The sequence below is a fragment of the Cetorhinus maximus genome, chromosome 23, assembly GCF_964194155.1.
Source record: "Cetorhinus maximus chromosome 23, sCetMax3.hap1.1, whole genome shotgun sequence".
NCBI lineage: Eukaryota > Metazoa > Chordata > Chondrichthyes > Lamniformes > Cetorhinidae > Cetorhinus > Cetorhinus maximus.
In genome coordinates, this window is record NC_135901.1 from 53,004,471 (window position 1) to 53,025,129 (window position 20,659).

General features: G+C 45.7%; 1 pseudogene; it reads left to right on the forward strand.

Annotated features, from left to right (window-relative positions):
- The first annotated feature begins 3,682 nt into the window (after positions 1 to 3,682).
- The window catches only part of LOC144698041 (uncharacterized), a 55,292-nt pseudogene continuing 38,315 nt past the window's right edge, over positions 3,683 to 20,659 (forward strand).

A 20,659-nucleotide genomic window follows, 5' to 3' on the forward strand; every position in this document is an offset into this window, starting at 1 on the left:
GGTCACAGGGACCATGAAGCCCTGCCCACTCTCTGTTGCGTCACCAAGACAACCGCGCATGCTCCCTGATCCCCGCTGGAACAAGATGGCGGCCGCTAACCTGGGCCTGCTCCCGGGTAAAAGCCTCGGAGCTGCAGGATTTTATTGGGGTTTGTGGGTGCGAATCAACCCTCCGCCCCCCCGCCGGTTCCTCTGGAACAAATCGCGGGCCTGGAAGGATTGACCTGAGTTGACCAATCAAGTTTCAGGTTTTTCAAGATCATTCATTGCCCTTTTTCCATGTTGCTGTTAATTAAAGATACCGAGATTGATCCCCTCACTCTGCATCCATTTGTGATATTTAGATGAAAAAACCCTCACCCTTCTGCACATTCATTGTTTAAAAGGGCAGCTGTTCTGTTAGTTGTGAAGCACACTGTGTACTGTGGGGTGATGTATGTTGGCTGAAGCCTTTAAAATTCTCATTCTTCTGTTCAATTCCCTCCATTACCTCGCCCACCCCTATCTCTGTGAACATCTGCTAGTCTCCAACCCTCTTAAAAAGGAAAGACTGTTTCCAGTGCCAGAGGGATTGGTAAGGAGGCAGCTCAAGCTTGAGGTAATTGACAAAATAAGAAGATATGACATGAGATATATCATTCTGCACTGATTTCTTATGGTCTGCAATGCAACACCTGAAACGGTGGTGTAAGCAAATTTCAAAACTGATAAATTCTTCAATTGGAAAATGTTGCACAACTAGGAGGAAAGGGCAGGAAAGTGGAGCCAGCACAGACATGATGGGCTGGATGGCCTCCTTAAGAACTGTATCAATCTCTGATTTTAAAAACTCATTGTTCCTCTAATTCTGGTTTCTTACTCACCAAAATCCTGCTCAATGATGTTCAGTTTGGGATCCAGCAGGGCCACACAGCTCCAGATTTCATTACACCCTGCTGCACATTCATTGTTTAAAAGGGCAGCTGTTCTGTTTGTGGTACTGTGGGGTGATGTCTGTTGGCTGAAGCCTTTTAAAATCTCATTCTTCTCTTCAATTCTCTCTGTAGGGGTTTGTTCTGTTGTTAATTACACCCAGGATAGAAGTATGGTAGAGGCTGATGCAATTTATTGTATCAATTGATTGTATAATTTTATATCTTGGCCTTAAAGCTGCAATTACCATCGGATCCGAAAAATTTATTTGATATGCAATTACGTCCTCCCACCCAGCATTCAATGCGGTACAGAATGTGCCCTATCCAGAGCGCCAGGGTCTTACGCATGCGCAGTCTGATTCGTACCTGCGCATTGCGGGCTATTACCTCAGCATGCGCAGTGCTATCCTGTGACTGGAGCCGCAGAGTGGGTGAGAAAATGGCGACTGGAGCAGAATAACAGAGTTAGTGCGTTTGGGGGATGAATGGAGCCAGCGGAGTGGCTAGGGAGGTTTCATAAACACTTGGTGCAGCCCGCAGAGCCTTAATAAGAAACTACAGGCCCCGCGTTTGCAGCGAACAGACCGGAAATGGCTGGGTCTCTCCCTCTGCTCGGCCCGGGGGTGCGGCTGTGCAGCAGGGCGCATGCGCGGTCATCCTGGTCCAGGTAGCAGGAGGACAGAATGTTGTGCATTTCTATCCTGGACTGACGGATGGATTTTGGAAACTCCTTTTCCAGGGGGTTAGAAGGGGAGGATTTACACACAACAAACTCAAACCAAGAGAAATATTTCTCAATTTCTGTCCTGGACTGACAGTGATTGATTGTTTTGTAATCTTTTCATAGGATATCACATGGGAAGGATTTGCAGACGGGAAACTCAAACCAAACATCAGATCAAGATCTGAAAGGCTCACTCGATTCATCAGCCTTTGAGAGTAAGTAATGAGTTTCAGGTCATTATCACTCATTGTGTAAAATTTTTGCTCACACCCCTCCTGTAAATCTTGCTTCATAACTTAAATCTGTGTCCCATAACCCTTTTATGATCAGATAATGTGAACAGCTTTTCTTTAACTACCTCATGTAAACCAATCATAAACATGTATACCTCTATCAAATTTCCCCTCAATCTACTTTGCTCCAAGGAGAACAACACCAGTTTTTCCAAACTAATCTAAAATCTTCACCCGTTGAACCACTATGGTAAGTCTCCTGCGCACCCTCTTAAGGACCCTCACATCCTTCATAATGTGTGGTGATCAGTGGTTTACACAAACCCAGATGTTCTGTGTCCATGTCTGTGATATCATCACACATCGACAATTACACTGTGACATCAGCACACATCGATAATTACACTGTGACATCAGCACACACCGACAATTGCGCGGTGACATCACCCCGCTCCCAGTGTATTTCCTCAACTGGGAGATTTTTCTCTGACTTCAGTGCTTCTGATATCTTTCCAGCAACAGTCTCCGGCAGGAGTTTCCAAAGCTGAAAAGAGTTAAATTGTTTCACAGGTGAGTAGTTTTGACAATTCATCTACAATTTGGAGCTTTTAGTCCTCTGTTATCTGTGTGAGGTCAGACAGCTCTGTGGCTGGTGTGACTCCTTTATTGTGGATCTGATTCTGTGTCCATCCATTGCTCTGTTTCACCTATGCCCTCCCTGATCACCTCTCTGCTGTTGTCTAACTTTCTCTGTCTCTAATAGTGGGTGTATTTTAGCTCTGTTTAGCATTTTAGGGTTACTTCTGCCAACTGCTGCCTTGACCATGTGCTGCTGGCTTACCAATTATAGCTTCCCACCATGTCTTTCATAGTCAGGAGTTGTTTTTCCTGTGCTATAGTCCATCTCACTTCTACCCCTGAGCTTATATTGATGATCAGATTCATTCTGCACCCCTGAAATGTTAACTCTGTTTCTCTCTCCACAGATACTTCCTGACTTGCTGAGTATTTCCAGCATTTTCTCTTTTTATTTCAGATTTCTAGCAGCTGCAGTATTTTGCTATTATTTTATTGGCAGGCAAAGTTACTGAGGTGGAAATAGGCGGTCTTAGTGATATGTAGTTAGAAGCTCAGCTTAGGGTGAAATATGACACTAAGGTTGTGAACAGTTTGGCTCAGCCTCAGAGTTGTCAGAGAGATGGATGGCATTGATGGTTAGGGAGTGGAGTTTGTAGCAGGGACTGAAGACAATGGCTTCAATCTTCCCAATATTTAAATGGAGGAAATTTCTGTTCATCCAACACTGGATGTTAAACAAGTCAGGATGGTGTGTGACTTGGAGGGGAACTTGGAGGTGATGGTGTTCACATACATCTACCCAGGTCCTTCTAGGGGATGGAGGGTGAGGGTTTGGGAGATGTTGGTAGAATTGCAGATGCATAAAATCCCTTTCCTTCACCCCCTGCTTCTCCCATCTCCCTCTCTATTTCCCCCAGTAGATGCTGGTGTTTTGTATAGTCCCTGACCAGTTGGCAGGTTCTCTTCCCTGAAGGACATTAGTGAACCAGTTGGGTTTTTATGACAATCCAGCAGTTTTCATGGTCACTTTTTCCTTGTGCCGGCCCCACAAATTAGCAGATTCATTCAACTCAATGTCACAACCTGTTTTTGTGATATTGTGGTTTCTCTCTCATTCACTTTTGTCTGTTTAAACTATTTCCCCAGGATTTTCAATTGGGAAACCCAATGTTTCATCAGAATCTAACATGTCGCACAATTAGTGGTAACCTGAATTTCATCGGATTTTGAACATGGAAGGAAAAAGCACCGTTCACCGTGGGGAGAAACCGTACACGTGTTCTGTGTGTGGACGAGGCTTCAGCCGATTATCTGACCTGTCAAAACATAAATGCAGTTACAGTGGGGAGAAACCATGGAAATGTGGAGACTGTGGGAAAGGATTCAATTATCCATCCAGGCTGGATACTCACCGGCGCGCACACACTGGGGAGAGGCCTTTCACTTGTTCTGTATGTATGAAGGGATTTGTTGATTCATCCACCCTCCTGAGACACCAGCTCATTCACATTGAAGAGAGGCCATTCACCTGCTCTGAGTGTGGAAAGGGATTCACTTGGGCATCCAGCCTGCTGAGGCATCAGCGAATTCACTCTGGGAGGATGCCATTTACCTGCTCCGAGTGTGGGAAGGGTTTCATTCAGTTATCCTACCTGCTGAAACACCAGAGAGTTCACTCTGGGGAGAGACTGTTCACCTGCTCCGAGTGTGGGAAGAGATTCACTCGGTCATCAAACCTGCTGATACACTAGAGAGTTCACTCTGGAGAGAGGCCGTTCACCTGCTCCGAGTGCGGGAAGCGATTCACTCAGTTATCCAACCTGCTCACACACCTGCGAGTTCACACTGGGGAGAGACCATTTATCTGCTTCGAGTGTGAGAAGGGATTCGTTCATTTATCCGATCTGTTGAGACACCAGCGAATTCACACTGGGGAGAGACAGTTCACCTGCTCCCACTGTGGGAAGAGCTTCACACAGTCATCCCACTTGCTGAGACATCAGCGAATTCATACTGGAGAGAGGCCGTTCATCTGTCCTGTATGTGGGAAGGGATTCACTGTGTCCTCTGACCTCCTGAAGCACCAGCGAATTCACATTGAGTAGAGGCCGTTCAGCTGCTCCGAGTGTGGGAAGGGATTCACCTGGTCATCCCAACTGATGAGACACCAGCGAGTTCACAAATAACAAACAGGATGTTGCTGTTAATCACACCCAGGACTGAACCTTGTTCATTGGAGTCTGTTTCTGCTGATGTTAATAAACTCTAGCCCAGTTATTGGGGCTAATATTCTGGATAAGGACAAATAAAACATATTTGTGTTAAATATAGCATAATGAGTCTTGTTAATATCCCTAATACAAGTTAGTTTCTCTGGAAGGGCACTCCCTCTCCCCTCTCTCCTCCATCCTCACCTCTAACAACAAGTGTAAGGAGCTCATGGAGCTTCTTTGTCACTAATATTGAGACAATCCGATCAGCTGCCTCTGCTGCTTCCCTCCCTTCCCCTAGCCCACTGGGACAAACTGCCTCTATAATGTTCCACCTTGTCCAAGCCGTGAACCCACATCTTTCATTAGCTTCTCTCCCATCTCCCTTCCTGTCCTCTCAGTGGTCACCTTGTCCATGAGACACACCTCCTGCCCCATCGACCCTATTCCCACAATGCTGCTGATTACCCAACTTCCCCATGTTCACTGATATTGTTCACAGTTCTCTCTCTTCTGGTACTCTCCTCTCTCCTTCAAATCATCATACTTTCCTCAAAAAACAATTACTTAACTCTCCTGTCCTTGCAAAGTATTGACCCGTCTTCAACCCCCAGTTCCTCTCTGAACTCCTGAAAAGCGTTCACACCTCCCAAATCCGTCTCCATCTTTCCCAGAACTCCCTGCTTGAATCCATCCAATCAGGTTTCTGTCCTGCCACTGTACTGAAACAGCTAAGATCAAAGCCACCAATGACATCCTATGTGACAGTGGCAAAGGGAAACTATCCCTTCTCGACCTGCTTTGACAAGGTTGACCACACCATTCTGCTTCAACACCTCTCCACTGTCGTCCAGCTGGGTGGGGCTGCTCTCTCCTGGTTCCATTCTTCTCTATCTAATCATAGCCAGAGAATCGCTTGGAATGTCTTCCCTTCCCACTCCCACAGTTACCTCTGGTGTCCCCAGAGGATCCAGCCTTGGCCTCCATTTATTTCTCAGCAACATTCTCCCCACAACAACAACATCTGAAAACACAGTGTCAGTTATCAAGTGTACACTGACAGTGCCCAGCTCTACCTCACCACCACCTCTCTCGACTTCTCCATTTTTGTTAAATTATCAGACTGTGGATGTGCAGAAATTTTCTCCAATTAAATTTTGGGAAGATTGAAGCCATTGTTTTCATTCCTGAGCTACCAACTCCATTCTTTATCCTATTTCTATCAGGTCATCTCTCAGCCTTCTCTTTTCTAGAGAAAAGAGCTTCAGGCTGTTTAGCCTTTCCTGGCGATTATAATGTATCAGTTTCTGGAACATTTCTGAATGAACTTTTATATCCCTGGCCTTTGCGACGCCTGACAGCAGTTTCGAGTCTGTCTGACCCTTCTTCAGAGGGCGTCTCTATTGGACAGAGCGGTTTCTGGGCCGCAGAGAATTGTGGGATTTTGAAAATGGGAGAAGAAAGCACCATTCACAGTGTTCTGCATGTGGATGAGGTTTCAGCCGATCATCTGGCCTGGTCAAAACATAAATGCAGTCGCAACTGAAAGCAGTTGTGCAAATGTTGACACTGGGAAGGGATTCATTTACCCATTGAAATTGGAAACTCATCGGAGCATTCGCACTGGGGACAGGCCATTGACCTGCTTAAAGTGTCAGAAGGGATTCACTCCGTTATCCCACCTGCAGACACACCAGCGAGTTCTCACTGTGGAGAGGCCATTCATCTGTGCTGTGTGGAAAGAGATTCATTAATTTATCCAACCTGATTGCACATCAAAGAGAGCTTTTAAATTTCAAGACTGTGGGAAGTGCTTTACAAGTTCTCAGGAACTGATCCGCCAGCAATGTATTCATACTGATGAGAGACCGTTCAGATGCCTTCTTTATGGGACTGGATTCAGGCAATCATCCCACCTCTCTCTACACAAGTGCTCTCACACTGGGGAGAGGCTGTATACCTGCACCGAGTGTGGGAAGATACGCATTCATTCATCCCACCTGCTGAGACACCAACGAGTTCACAGCAAATTACAGTGATTGGATTTTGCTGTTAATAATGTACAAGAATGAACAATACCCATTGTGGTCTGTTTCAGCTGATGTTAATAAACTCCAGCCCAGTTATAAGGTTAATATTCTGGATAAAGGTCAAATAAATCAACATTCTGTCAAACACAGAGAATGTTGAATTTTTAAAAACATCTCTAACACAAGTTAGTCCTTGTTTCGGACTCTCTCTCTCCTCTGTCTCCTGCATCCACACCTCCAACAAGTGTATGGAGCTCATGGAGCTTCTTTGTCACTAAGATTGAGACAATCTTGAGACAATTGAGATCAGCTGCCTCTCCTGCTTCTCTCTCTCCCACAAGTACATCCTTGACCTCGACATCCTTGCAATTCGCATCCAATCTCCGACCACTCTCCAAAATCATGCTTACCTCCCAAATCCATGCACAATGGTCCTGGAACTTAGGGGTAAATGACATTGTGAAAGGATTGTTCACCGGCTGAATTGTGACGTTCTTACTGACAAGACAGAGTTTAAATGTTCTGTGTATGGGAAGAAAAAAATAATTGTTCACACCGCCGACTGAGACTCCAGTGAGTTCACATCTAAATGTATGTAGTTTTACTGCAGTTATTTACACCCGGGACAGTATTATGGCAGAGTACCCATGCACTTTGTTTGTCATACCAATTGACTGAATAATTTTATATATTGGTCTTGGGCTTCGTTCGTCATCGGATCACAAAACATAATTTTCGATTAAAAAAAAACGACCTCTCCATGGCAGCCTGGTTACCCAGCCTTCAACAGGGGCCAGAAGGTGCCCTATCCTCACAACAGGACCTCCCTACACATGCGTATTGGGGTGTGTGCTTGGAGCATGCGTAGTACTGGTCTGTGACTGAAGCTGCTTAGAGCGGGTGAGAGAATGTTGAGTGGAGCAAACTAACAGAGTTAGTGGGTGTGTGAGGAGGAATGGAGCCAGCGGAGTGGACAGGGAGGCTTCATAAAGACACAGTGCAGGCCGCAGACCCCAAATAACAAGGTACCGGTCTTGTGTTTACAGAGAACGGGCCGAAAAAGTCTGGATTTCTCCCATCGCCAGGCCCGGGGTAACGGCCGCCATCTTTATAGTGGGAAATGTGCAGCAGGGCGCATGCGCGGTCATCCTGATCCAGGTAGCAGGAGGAGAGAATTTGAATTTCTATCCTGGACTGACAGGGATGGATTTTGGAAACACCTTTTACAGGGGGTTAGAAGGGGAACATTTACAGACGGTTGAGATCTGACAGAGTCACTTAATTCATCAGGACCTGGATCCTCCTTTTTTAAAGCTCTGTGTGAACTGTTTCCCAAACCTGCCATACTCAGTCCAGGATAGAAATTCAGGACCTGGATTCTATCGGCCTCTGAGTGTAAGCATTGAGTTCCAGGTCATTACCACTCACTGTGCAAACATTTCTTTCTCACATCCCTCCTGTACATCTTACCCAAAATCTTAAATCTGTGACCCATAATCCTTTCACGATCTGCTAATGTGATAACTACTTTATGTAAACATTTCATAATTTTGTACACCTTTTGTTAAAACTTCCCTCAATCTACTTTGCTCCAAGGAGAACAATCCCAGTTTCTCCAACCTAACCTTACAACTAAAATCCCTCATCCCTCGACCCATTCTGGTAAATCTCCTCTGCCCCCTCTCAAGGACCCTCCCATCCTTCATAATGTGTGGTGATCACTGGTTTGCACAGACCCAGATGTTCTGTGTTCGTGTGTGTGACATCATCACACATCGACAATTACACAGTGACATCATCACACATCGACAATTACACGGTGACATCACCCCGCTCCCCGGGTATTTCCTCAACTGGGAGATTTTTCTCTGACTCCAGTGCTTCTGATATCTTTCTAGCTGCAGGCTCCGGCAGGAGAGTTTAAAGTTGAAAACTGAAATTGTTTCAGAGTTGAGTGTTTTTGACCATTCATTTACATTTTGGAGCTTTTAGTTCTCTCCTCTGTTATCTTTTAGAGGTTCCATCGCTGTGGGGCTGGTGTGGCTCCTTTACTGTGGATCTGAATCCATGTCCATCTTTTGCTCTGTTTCACCACTGCCCTCCCTGATCACCTCTCTGCCTTTGTCTAACTTCCTCTGTCTCTAATACTGGATGCACTTTAGCTGTGTTTGGCACTTAACTGTTACTTCTGCTGATTGTGTCCAAACAAGGTTTCCACATCTACCCATCCCCTGACCAGCTGTCTTACCAGCTTTGTCTTCCCACAGTATCTTTCACAGTCAGGAATTGTTTTTCCTGTGCTATAGTCCATTTCTCTTCCACTTCTGAGCTTATATTGACCATCAAATTCTGCACCATTTTTATTCCCCCTAAATCATTCTGCACACCCTGAAATGTTAGCTCCACAGATATTGCCTGACCTGCTGAGTATTTCCAGCATTTTCTCTTTTTATTTCAGATTTCCAGCAGCTGCAGTATTTTGCTATTATTTTATTGCAGGCGTTGCTCGCAGAACCGAGTCTAGAAACACAGACAGACCAATTAAGAGCCGGTTTGTATCAGGGTGGGTGTTGGTTACAGAAGTTGGTCCCTGGCCTCCAGTGTAGGTCCTTTCTCAACCAGTCACTGAATCACTGAATGATTACAATACAGACGGAGGCCATTCAGCTCATTGTGCCCATGCTGGCTCTCTGCAAGAGCACATTAGCCAGTCCCACTCCCCTGCCCTTTCACTAACCAGACCAGCAAATATTGCCTATCCCCAGTTGCCTGTGGAGAAGAAGATGTATGACCTTCTTGAACCGCTGCAGTCCGTGTGTTGAAGGTGCTCCCACAATGCAGTTAGGTAAGGAGTTACAGGTTATTCACCCAGTGGTGATGAAGGAACAGTGCTATATGTCCAAATCAACAACAACAATTTGTGTTTAAATGGTGCCTTTAACTTAATAAAACTTTCCAAGGCATTTCAAAGAACAGCATGCGTTTAAAAAAAAGCATTAGAGATTAGGACTGTACAATCAAAGCTCTCTGCTGTTGACTGAGTTCTGAATTGGCTGATTGATGGACACTGTAACCAGGTCAGTCTGCGTTTCCTCACGGTGAGTCTGCAGTGGTGACCTGAGCCTGAGGAGGAGGAGAGATTAACCCTATGAAGACAGAATAAAACAGCACAGCTGCGCTTGCACAACGGCAGCAAACACAGCCTTTAAAATAAGGATGAGAATTTTATAATTTAGGTTCTCCTTAACCCGGAGCGTTTGTAGGTCAGTGAGCTCAGGGGTGATGGGTTAACAAGACTTGGTGCGAGTAAGCACATGGGCAGCAGAGTTTTGGATGACCTCAAGATTACAGGGAGGTTGAATATGGGAGGTTGGCTGGAAGTGTGTTAGGATAGTTCAGTCTAGAGGTAACAGAGGAATGGATGAGAGTTTCAGCAGCAGATGAGCTGAGACTGGGGTGGAGTCGGGCGATGTTACTGAGGTGGAAATAGGCGGTCTTGGTGATGATGTGGATATGTGGTTGGAAGCTCATCTTGGGGTGAAATATTTCACCATGGTTGTGAACAGTCTGGTTCAGTCTCAGACAGTTGTCAGGGAGAGGGATGGAGTCGGTGGCTCGGGAGTGGAGTTTGTAACGGGGGCTGAAGACATTGGCTTCATTCTTCTCAATATTTAGATGGCGTAATTTTCTGCTCATCCAGTACTGGATGTCAGACAAGTCAGGACGGTGTGTGACTTGAAGGGGAACTTGGAGGTGATGGTGTTCACATACACCGGCTACCCTGGCCCTTCTAGTGGGTGGAGGTTGAGGGCTGGGGAGATTCTTTCAGAGTTCTCCTGCATCTCTCACTTCTCTCTCGCTTTTTCTCCCTCCTCCCCTAGAAGCCCGAATCTTGTGTAGGCCCAGACTGGGTGGCAGGTTCCCTTCCCTGAAGGATATTAGTGAACCAGTTGGGTTTTTAAGACAATCCAGCAGTTTTCATGGTCACTTTTTCCTCGTGCCGGCCCCACAAATTCCCAGATTCATTCAGCTCAATTTCACAACCTGCCTTTGTGTTTTTGTGGGTTCTCTCTCACTCCCTTTTTTCTGTTTTAAATCAATTTCACAGGGTATTCGAAGGGGAGGATTTGCTGTCGGGAAACTCACACCAAGACCTGAGAGAGTCACTTGATTCATCAGGACCTGAATATTATCGGCCTTTGAACATGGAAGCAGAAAGCGCTGCTCACGCTGGGGAGAAACCGTGTAAGTGCGGGGACTGTGGGAAGGGATTCAATTACCCGTCTGACCTGGAAACTCATCGACGCACTCACACTGGGGAGAAGCCATTCACCTGCCCTAAGTGTGGGAAGGGATTTACTCAGTCATCCACTCTGCTGGCACACCAGCGAGTTCACACTGGGGAGAGACCATACACCTGCTCCGAGTGTGGGAAGGGATTTATTAGTTCAACCAACCTGCAGACACACCAGAGAGTTCACACTGGGGAGAGACCGTACACCTGCTCCGTGTGTGGGATGGGATTCATTACTTCAACGATCCTGCAGACACACCAGCAAATTCACAATGGGGAGAGACCATTCACCTGCTCAAAATGTGGCAAGGGATTCACTCGATCATTCGACCTGCTGACACACCAGCGAGTTCACACTGGGGAGAGGCCGTACACCTGCTCTGAATGTAGGAAGGGATTCACTAGGTCATCCCACCTACTGAGACATCAGCTGGTTCACTCAGACCAGAGACAGTTTACATGCTCAGTCTGCTGGAAGTGCTATAAAAGTTACCAGGACCTGATCTTGCATCAACGTGTTCACACTGACGAGAGACCGTTCAGGTGCTCTCACTGCAGGACTGGGTTCAGGCGATCATCTGACCTCATTGTACATCAGCGCAGTCACACCGGGGAGAGGCCGTTCACCTGTTCCATGTGTGGGAAGGGATTCACTCAGTCATCCAACCTGCTGAGACACCAGCGAATTCACACTGGGGAAGGGGCTGCTCACTTGCCCTGACTGTAGGAAGGGATTCATTAATTGAACCTACCCACTGAAACACCACCGAGTTCACACTGGGGAGAGACCAGACAGCTGGTCTGTGTGTGGAAAGTGATTCACTCAGTCATTTGTGCTGCTGAGACACCAGCGAGTTGACAAGTAACAGCAAAATCCAATTACTGTAGTTAATCACATCCTGGACAGAACCATGTTCATTGGGGTCTGTTTCTGCTGATGTTAATAAACTCCAGCCCTGTTGTAGAGGCTAATATTGTTGATACAAATCAATTAAATCAACTTGGTGTGAAATACAATGTGTGTTGAATCTTTTTAATATCTCCAATACTCTGCTTCTCCCCTGTCACCTCCAACAAGAAGTGTGAGGAGCTCATGGAGCTTCTTCGTTACTAAGATTGAGACAATCCGATCAGCTGCCTCTGCTGCTTCCCTCCCTTCTACTCTCCCATTAGGCCAAACTGTCTCTAAGGTTCCTTCTTGCCTGAGCCCTGAACTCGCATCTTTCTCCAGTTTCTCTCCCATCTCCCCTCATGTCCTCTCAGTGCTCATCTTGTCCATGAGGCCCTCCCTCTGCTCCCTTGACCTTATTCTCACTAAACTACTGATTATCCAACTTCCCCATGTTAGCTGATATTGTTAATGTCTCTCTCTCTTCTGGTAATGTCCCTCTCATCTTCAAATCTATCATCATCACCCATCCTAAAAATAAACTCTTGACCTGACCATCTTTTCAAACTACCGCCCCATCTCCAATCTCCCTTTCCTCTCCAAAGTCCTTGTACTTGGTGTTCCCCAAGGATCTATCCTTGGCCCCTCCTATTTCTCATCTACATGCTGCCACTCGGTGACATCATCCAAAAGCACCGTGTTAGTTTTCACATGCACACTGACACCCAGCTCTACCTCACCACCATGCCTCTCTATTCCTCCACTGTTACTAAATTGTCAAACTGCTTATCCCACACCCAGTACTGGATGAGCAGAAATTTCCTCCAATTAAAAATCAGGAAGACCAAAGCCAGTGTCTTCGGACACCACTACAAATTCCGTTCCCTAACTACTGAGTCCATCCCTCTCCCTGGGAACTGTCTGAGACTGAACCACACTGTTCACAATTTTGGTCTTTTATTTGACCCCAAGATGAGTTTCTGACCACATATCCGCACCATCACTAACACCTAATATTTCAGTCTCCATAACGCTGCCTGTGTCCACCTGACCTGAGCTCATCTGCTGCTCAAACCCTCATCCATGTCCGTGTTACCTTTAGACTTGACCATCCCAATACATTCCTAGCCGGCCCCTCACATTCTACCCGTCCCCACACAGAAACATGAGGTCATCCAAAACTCTGCTGTCCGTGAGCTTTATCAGGCCCAAGTCCCGTTCACCCTTCACCCCTGTAGTCATTGACCTAAATTGGTCCCTGTTCAAGCAATGCCTCAATTTTAAAATTCATAACCCTATTAACAAATACCTGCATGGCATCGTCCCTCCCTATCTCTGTAACTTCCAGTCGCACAACCCTCTGAGATACCTGTGCTATCTCATTCCATACTCTTTAGCATCCCCGATTTTAATTACTCCACCATTGGTGGCCGTGCCTAGGTGCAAAGTTCCAGAATTTCCTCCCGAAACCCCTCCAGCTCTCTCTCCTGATTAAAGAGGCTTGTTAATATCTGCCTCTCCAATCAAGGTTCTGTCCATTGACCCGAATATTGACCCATGTGACTCGATGTCAAATGTTTCTTTATGAAAGTCCTGTGAAGGACCTTGGCACAATTTGTTACTTTAAACGTGTTTTATAAATACAAGTTGTTTCTGTTTCACTACAGCCAGTTTGTGCACAGTAAGATTCCACAAACAGCAATCAGACTAACTGATTAATCCAGTTTTTTTTTTGGTGGGGTGTTAGTTAAAGCACGAATGTTGGTCCCACTGCACCAGGAGAACTCCCCTGTGGACAGGATGTGGAGTTGTTGAGCTCTCCTGAGCTGAGAGTGGATCTGATTGAGCTGTCGGGCCTGCAGTGTACATTGAAGAACCGCTGTCTGGGATCTTTCCTCTTAATTCACTGACTCCCAGCTGAAGTTGTTGCTGCAGTTAAATAGTTAACTTTGAATATCAATCCCAATTTAACCTTTGGAGCAAAATCTGCAACTTTAAATCAGCTGTAAAAGAGAAAGACAATTCATGCTAATGCATTTGGGGAGGGCAAACAAAGCTGGAGAATACACAATAAACAGGAGAATATTGGGAGGGGTAGAGGAAGTGAGAGACCTCGGAGTCCATGTCCACAGGTCCCTGAAGGTGGCAGGACAGGTGGATCAGGTGGTAAAGAAAGCATATATTTATCAGAACTCACCATACGCCAGCACATTCACACTGGGGAGAGGCCATTCACCTGTACAGAGTGTGGGAAGGGATTCACTCAGTTATCCAGCCTGCTGAGACACGAACAAACTCACACTGAGGGGAGGCCATTCAGCTGCTCCAAGTGTGGGAAGGGATTCACTCAGTCGCTAACCTGCGGAGACACCAGCGAGTTCACAATTAACAAGTGATTGGATTTTGCTGTGAATCACATCCAGATCTGAACCATGTTCATTGGGGTCTGTTTCTGCTGATGGTAATAAACTCCAGCCCAGTTATAGGGGTTTATATTCTGGATAACAATCAGATTTGTGTTAAACATATGGTGTATTGAATCTTTTTTAATATTGCTAACACAAAATAGTTCCTTTTGAGCATAGGAACATGTCTTAGGACATTGGGGCAGCAATGAACAAACTCAGGGGAATATTGGATACAGAGTCAAAACATTATATTCTTTCTCCATGTGACCTGTCTCAGAATTCTCTCATCAAACCGACCATCAACATGAGAGGAATTGACATTTTCAGTCATTCCAAGAGGAAATTAGAGGCTGTAATTATCCAGGATGTTCTGAAATTTACACTACCTCCCACTGTCACCAAGTCTGGCAATAGACAGCTCATTTTTCTAATTGTGTTGTAGCCTCTGTCCCAGATGTTGTTCGTTGGAGACTTAATGTTCAGAGAAAGGAGTGAGATTGGATGGTCAAAACCGCTCACAGGCTATGGAGGGTGATGTTGACTTGAATGTGCCAAAAACAGTGTTCTTCACAGGCACCAATACTTTATCCCCAGTTTTAGTCACTTTGGTTGGTGTTGTCCACCTGATAGGACAGGATGTGTCCTCACGTGTCTGTTTGTATGAGTGCGGGTGTGTCCCTGAGTGTGGAAGTGTGTGTAAATGTGTGTGGGTGTGGAGAGGATTTCTGAGTGTGTGAGACAGACAGAGAATGTGTGTGTGGGTCTCTGTGTGTGGTTGTCTGTGCTGCTTCTCATTAGCTATAACACAAACCTTCCTCTCCAAGCAGACAACATGGCTCCTGAGAATCCCATCCAGTGATGTGAATGGTACGATTCGGAGATTCTTCATCCAGGGTGAAACCACAGGCTGACTGTGTGCTGTGTAAAACCTGACACCTACACAACCAGGCCCCACTTCTCCTGGAGCAACATGAAGTGTCTGCTGCTTTCCAGATCCATTCCTTTCCCCTCACTATTATCCTCAGGTAGTTCACAAATTCCTTGTGTACATCATCCTCCAACATGCCTATGGTTTCCACTTTAAATATTTCCATCGGTCTTTTTCACAGACAGCAATGGGATTGCTGCTATCACAGGAATCAGTTCTGAAATACTGTCCCTCTGATCATTAGGGTCCCTGGAGTAATACACTGATCCAGATCTTCCCACCTAACACAAATCCATATCCCCATCTGAGTTCCAGATTTTAATGTGATTGTCTAATATAGAAAACATATATCATTTAACCCATTTAAACCTGAGTCAGCACACCCCCTCCACACATACTACAAGAGGTTGTCTTTGAGATTAGTTGTTCCTTTGTAATCTGGGTTGTTCTGAATGATGACAATATGAACCTTCTTCCTAACCTGTCCTAAACCTTGAAAGGGGGGAATGCGTCATTAACACATAGATGCTTCAAGTTATTAATTCTGCTTAGCCTGTCTGACATAATTAATTTAGGACTAACAGAAGGATTAGGGTATGTTCGAATGGACAGATCTTTATAAGGGGACATAAGGGGACTTCTTGCTAATGTCGGGATTACAAGGTTAGACATTTTTACATTCATTTTTTTAACAATTTGCTGATTTTTGATGGAAAGGGAGACAGTGAGAAGGAGCTAGAAAGTCGAGAAGTTCAGAGGGAGTGCACTTGTGGTGTGGGGTGGGAGGGTAATAACAGAGGAACCAGGTATGGGTGCAGACCATTTCTACATAGGCATGAACGTACAGGATCGAAATTATAAACAAAGGCACACGGTTCATTCTGTAATCGTAATCAATGCTGTAATGTCTACAAAATACTCCAAATGTATGGGAGAAACTTCTATCGATGAGATGTCTTTGGGGCTCTCCTGTATCCCCATATTTGTCATTAATGTTGCTTTTCCATCACACAGCTGACTCATGTCGAATGTCTTAGATAATCCACAACACCTTTTGTCGGTTCATTCACTGAAACCACGGACTCTCCTTGTTGTAACGGTGACATTCCCTGTCTGCCCGGTTATTTCTTGAAGTCAGTCAGCCCTTGAATTGTTTGTACATTGTTTCATCATGTCCCACCCAGCTGGCCACCAGTGCAGAGGCATTGGAGGAGGACGGTTAGGTCCACGTTGTTAGAGGCTGCAGACAGGCCGAGAAGGACAATGAGGGAGTTTTCCTTTGTCACATTCACATCGGGTGTCATTGGTGACTTTGGGAAGAGCTGTTTCGATACCGTGACAGGGACAGAGATCTTATTGGAGGGATTTAAACATGGAGTTCTGGGAAATGTGGACATGGATTTGGGAGGTGATCAGGACTTTGGAGAGTGAAAGGAGGTTGGAGCTGGAGTGGGAGTTTAATAGGATAGTGGGGTCAAGTGTTGGTTTTATTGAGGACAGGTGATGATGGCAGATTTGAAGGAGAGATGGACAGTACCAGGAGAGAGAGAACCATTAATATCAGTGAACATGGGGAAATTGGGTGATCAGCAGTTTAGCGGGAATAGGGTCGATGGAGCAGGAGGTGGGTCTCACGGGCAAAGTGAGCTCTGAGAGGGCAGGAAGGGGAGATGGGAGAGAAACTGGAGAAAGATGTGGGTTCAGAGCTCGGACGTGGGGGATCTTTATAGAAAGTTTGTCCCGATGGGCTAGTGGAAGGGAGGGAAGCAGCAGAGGCAGCTGATCGGATTGTCTCAATCTTAGTGACAAAGAAGCTCCATGAGCTCCTCACACTTGTTGCTGGAGGTGAGGATGGAGGAGACAGGGGAGAGGGAGAGCCCTTCAAAAGGAACTAATGTCTTAGGGATAGTAAAAAGATTCAACATCATCTATTTAATAGAAAGCTTAATGATTTTATTTTTATCCAGGACATTAACAACTATAACTGGGCTGGAGTTTACTAACATCAGCAGAAACAGACCTCAGTGAAACATGGTTCAGTTGCAAAACTCAATCACTGTAGTTACTCATGAACCTGCTGGTGTCTCAGCAGGTTGGATGACTGAGTGAATCCTTTCCCACACTCAAAGCAGGTGAATGGTATCTCCCCAGTGTGAACTCGCTGGTGTTTCAGGAGGTTGGATGACTGAGTAAACCCCATCCCACACACGGAGCAGGTGAAAGGCCTCTCCCCAGTGTGAACTCGCTGGTGTGAAATAAGATTAGCTGATCGCCTGAACCCAGTCCCACAGTGAGAGCACCTGAACGGTCTCTCGTCAGTGTGAACACGTTGATGGGACATCAGGTCCCCGGAACTTTTATACCACTTCCCACAGTCTGGACATTGAAAAGGTCTCTCCTCACTGTGAACTCGCTGGTGCGCCAACAGATGGAATGAATCAGTGAATCCCTTCCCACATTCTGAACAGGTGAAATGCCTCTCTCCAGTGTGACCATGCTGGTGTCTCAGCAGGATGGATGACTGAGTGAATCCCTTCCCACACTTGGGACAGATAAATGGCTTCTCCCCAGTGTGAATTCGTTGGTGCACAGTCAGTTGAGATGATCGCCTGAACCCAGTCCCACAGTAAGAGCAGCTGAACAGTCTCTCGTCAGTATAAACGTGTTGATGGGACATCAGTTCCCAGGAACTTTTGTAGCACTTCCCACAGTCCAAGCATTTAAAAGGTCTCTCGTCAGTGTGAACTCGCTGGTGTTTCAGTAGGTAGGATGAACGAGTGAATCCCTTCCCACAGTCGGAGCAGATGAACGGTCTCTCTGCTGTTTGACTGCACCAATGTCTTTCCATGCAATTGAATCCCTTCCCACAGTCTCCACATTTCCACGGTTTCTCCCTGTTGGGACTGCATTTATGTCCTGCCAGATTAGATGATTGGCTGAAGCCTCGTCCACACACAGAACACGTACGGTTTCTCCCCACTGTGAACGGTGCTTTTTCCTTCCATGTTCAAAATCCGATGACATTCAGGTTACGATAAACTGTGCAACTCCACCAGATCCTGATGTGATGTTTGGTTTCAGTTTCCTGACTGCAAATCCTCTCCTTCTAATATCCTGTGGAATTGATTTAAAACAGAAAGAGGAAGTGAGAGAGAACCCACAAAGGCAGGTTGTGAAACTGAGCTGAATGAATCTGGGAATTTGTGGGGCCGGCACGAGGAAAAACTGATCACGAAAGATGCTGGATTGTCACAAAAACTCAACTGGTTCACTAAGGTCCACCAGAGAAAGGACCTTCTACACAGTCTGTGCCCATAAATTTCAAAATTGTGCCTGAACACTAAGGTCTAGGTCATAGGAGCAGGAGTCCTAACACTGACTCCTGGAGAAATCCACTTTCAACCTTCCTCCATTCTGAAAAATCATTTCTCTCTGTTTCCTGTCACTCAGTTAATTTTGTACCCATGTTGCTGCTGCCCATTTTGTTCTATGAGCTATAACTTTGCTCACAAGTCTGTTATGTGGCACTTTACCTAATGCCATTTGGAAGACCATGTACACCACATTAACAGCATTACCCTCATGAACCACACTGTTAACTCTTGAAAAACCTTAAGCAAGTTAGTTTAACATGATTTTCCCTTAATAAACTTGTGCTGGCTTTCCTGAATTAGCCCACATTTGCTTAAGTGACTATTAATTTTGTCCAGAAATATCACTCCCAAGGATAAACTGACTGGTCTGGTAGTTGCTGGGCTGATCATTACACCCTTTTTGAACAAAGGTGTATGATTTGCAATTCTCCTGTCCTCTGTCACCACTCATGGGTCTGAAGAAGATTGGAATAATATGTTCAGTGCCTCCACAATTTCCACTCTGAATTCCCTCAGTATCCTTGGATACATCTCATCCAATCCTGGTGCCTTGTCAACTTTATCAGACAGCCTATATAATACCTTCTCCTTATCAATATTAAACACCACAAGTGTTTGAACTCCCTCCTCTTTAACCATGACCTGTGCAGCATCATCTTCTTTGGTAAAGACAGATGCCAAATATTCAATTATACCTCATCCATACCCCCTGTCCCAATGGGTAAATCACCTTTGCTTAAATCCCTAATCAGCCCCTTTCTCCTTTTACCACCCTGTTACTAGGTATAAGCCAGAGAAAGCGTTTTGATTTCCTGCCATGTTAGCTGCCAGTCTCTTCTCATACTCTCTCTTTGCTTCTCTTACTTTCTTTTTCCAATTTCTCTCTGAATATTCTTTCTTTATCCTGTCTCTCGGTTGTATTAGCCACCTGATATCTCTGTTAGCAGACTTATTCATCTTCATCTTAATCTCTTCTCTTATTTAGTGAGCTGTGGATATGTTAGCCACACCTTCCTCATTTGTAAGAATATGTCATTACTATGTCTGATCTATTTCCTCTTTAAGGCAGCCCATTCCTCAATTACAGTTTCTCCTGCCAACCTTTGATTCCACTTTACTGCGTCAGATCCATTCTCACCCTATGGAAGTTGGCTTTCCCTAGTTAATTATTCTTTCTCCTACAAGTAACCTTTGCCCACAGACAGACAGGCCAACTGTTTACCTTCCAGATTTAAAGGCCGATGATATTCAGATCCTCACGAATCGAGTGACTCTGCCAGATCTGAATTGATATTTGATTTGAGTTTCCCATCTGTCAACCCTTAACTTCGAAGATCCAGTATCAGAAATTTACAGAAACACTAACCGTCAGTCCAAGATAGAAATTAAGAGACAAACATTTCTCCTGGTTTGAGTTTGCTGTGTGTAAATCCTCCCCTTCTAAACCCCTGTAAAAGGAGTTTCCAAAATCCATCCCTGTCAGTCCAGGATAGAAATGCGCAACATCCTCTTCTCCTGCTACCTGGACCAGGATGGCCGCGCATGCGCCCTGATGCACATTGCCCCTGTGAAGATGGCGGTTGTTAACTCGGGCCTGTCTCCGAGAGGAGACGCGGGTCGGAATTGTCTCCTCTCCGTTCGGTGTAACCGCAGGACCGGTAGCTTCTTATTCAAGATTTCAGACCTTTGCAGGGTCTTCATGAAGCCTCCCCGCCCACTCCGCCGCCTCCATCTCTCCCCACTCACCGACTCCTTTTACTCGCCTGTGTTCGCCATTTCTCAGCGTCTTCCACCAGCTCCAGATGGGACTGCGCATGCTCCAGTCAGAGATCGCAATGCGCATGTACCAGTCACTGCGCCTGCGCGAGGACCGCCTGTCGTGAGGATAGAGCACATTCTGCCCCCCACTGAATCCTGGGTAAACGTACCGCCATTGAAAGGCCTTTTCTGTAAAGATAATTATGTTTAATGATCCGATGATGATTGGCGCCATAGGGCCAATATATAAAATTATTAATATTGATATGGCAACCATAGTGCACGGCACCTCCACCATAGTTCTGTCCTGGGTGTAAT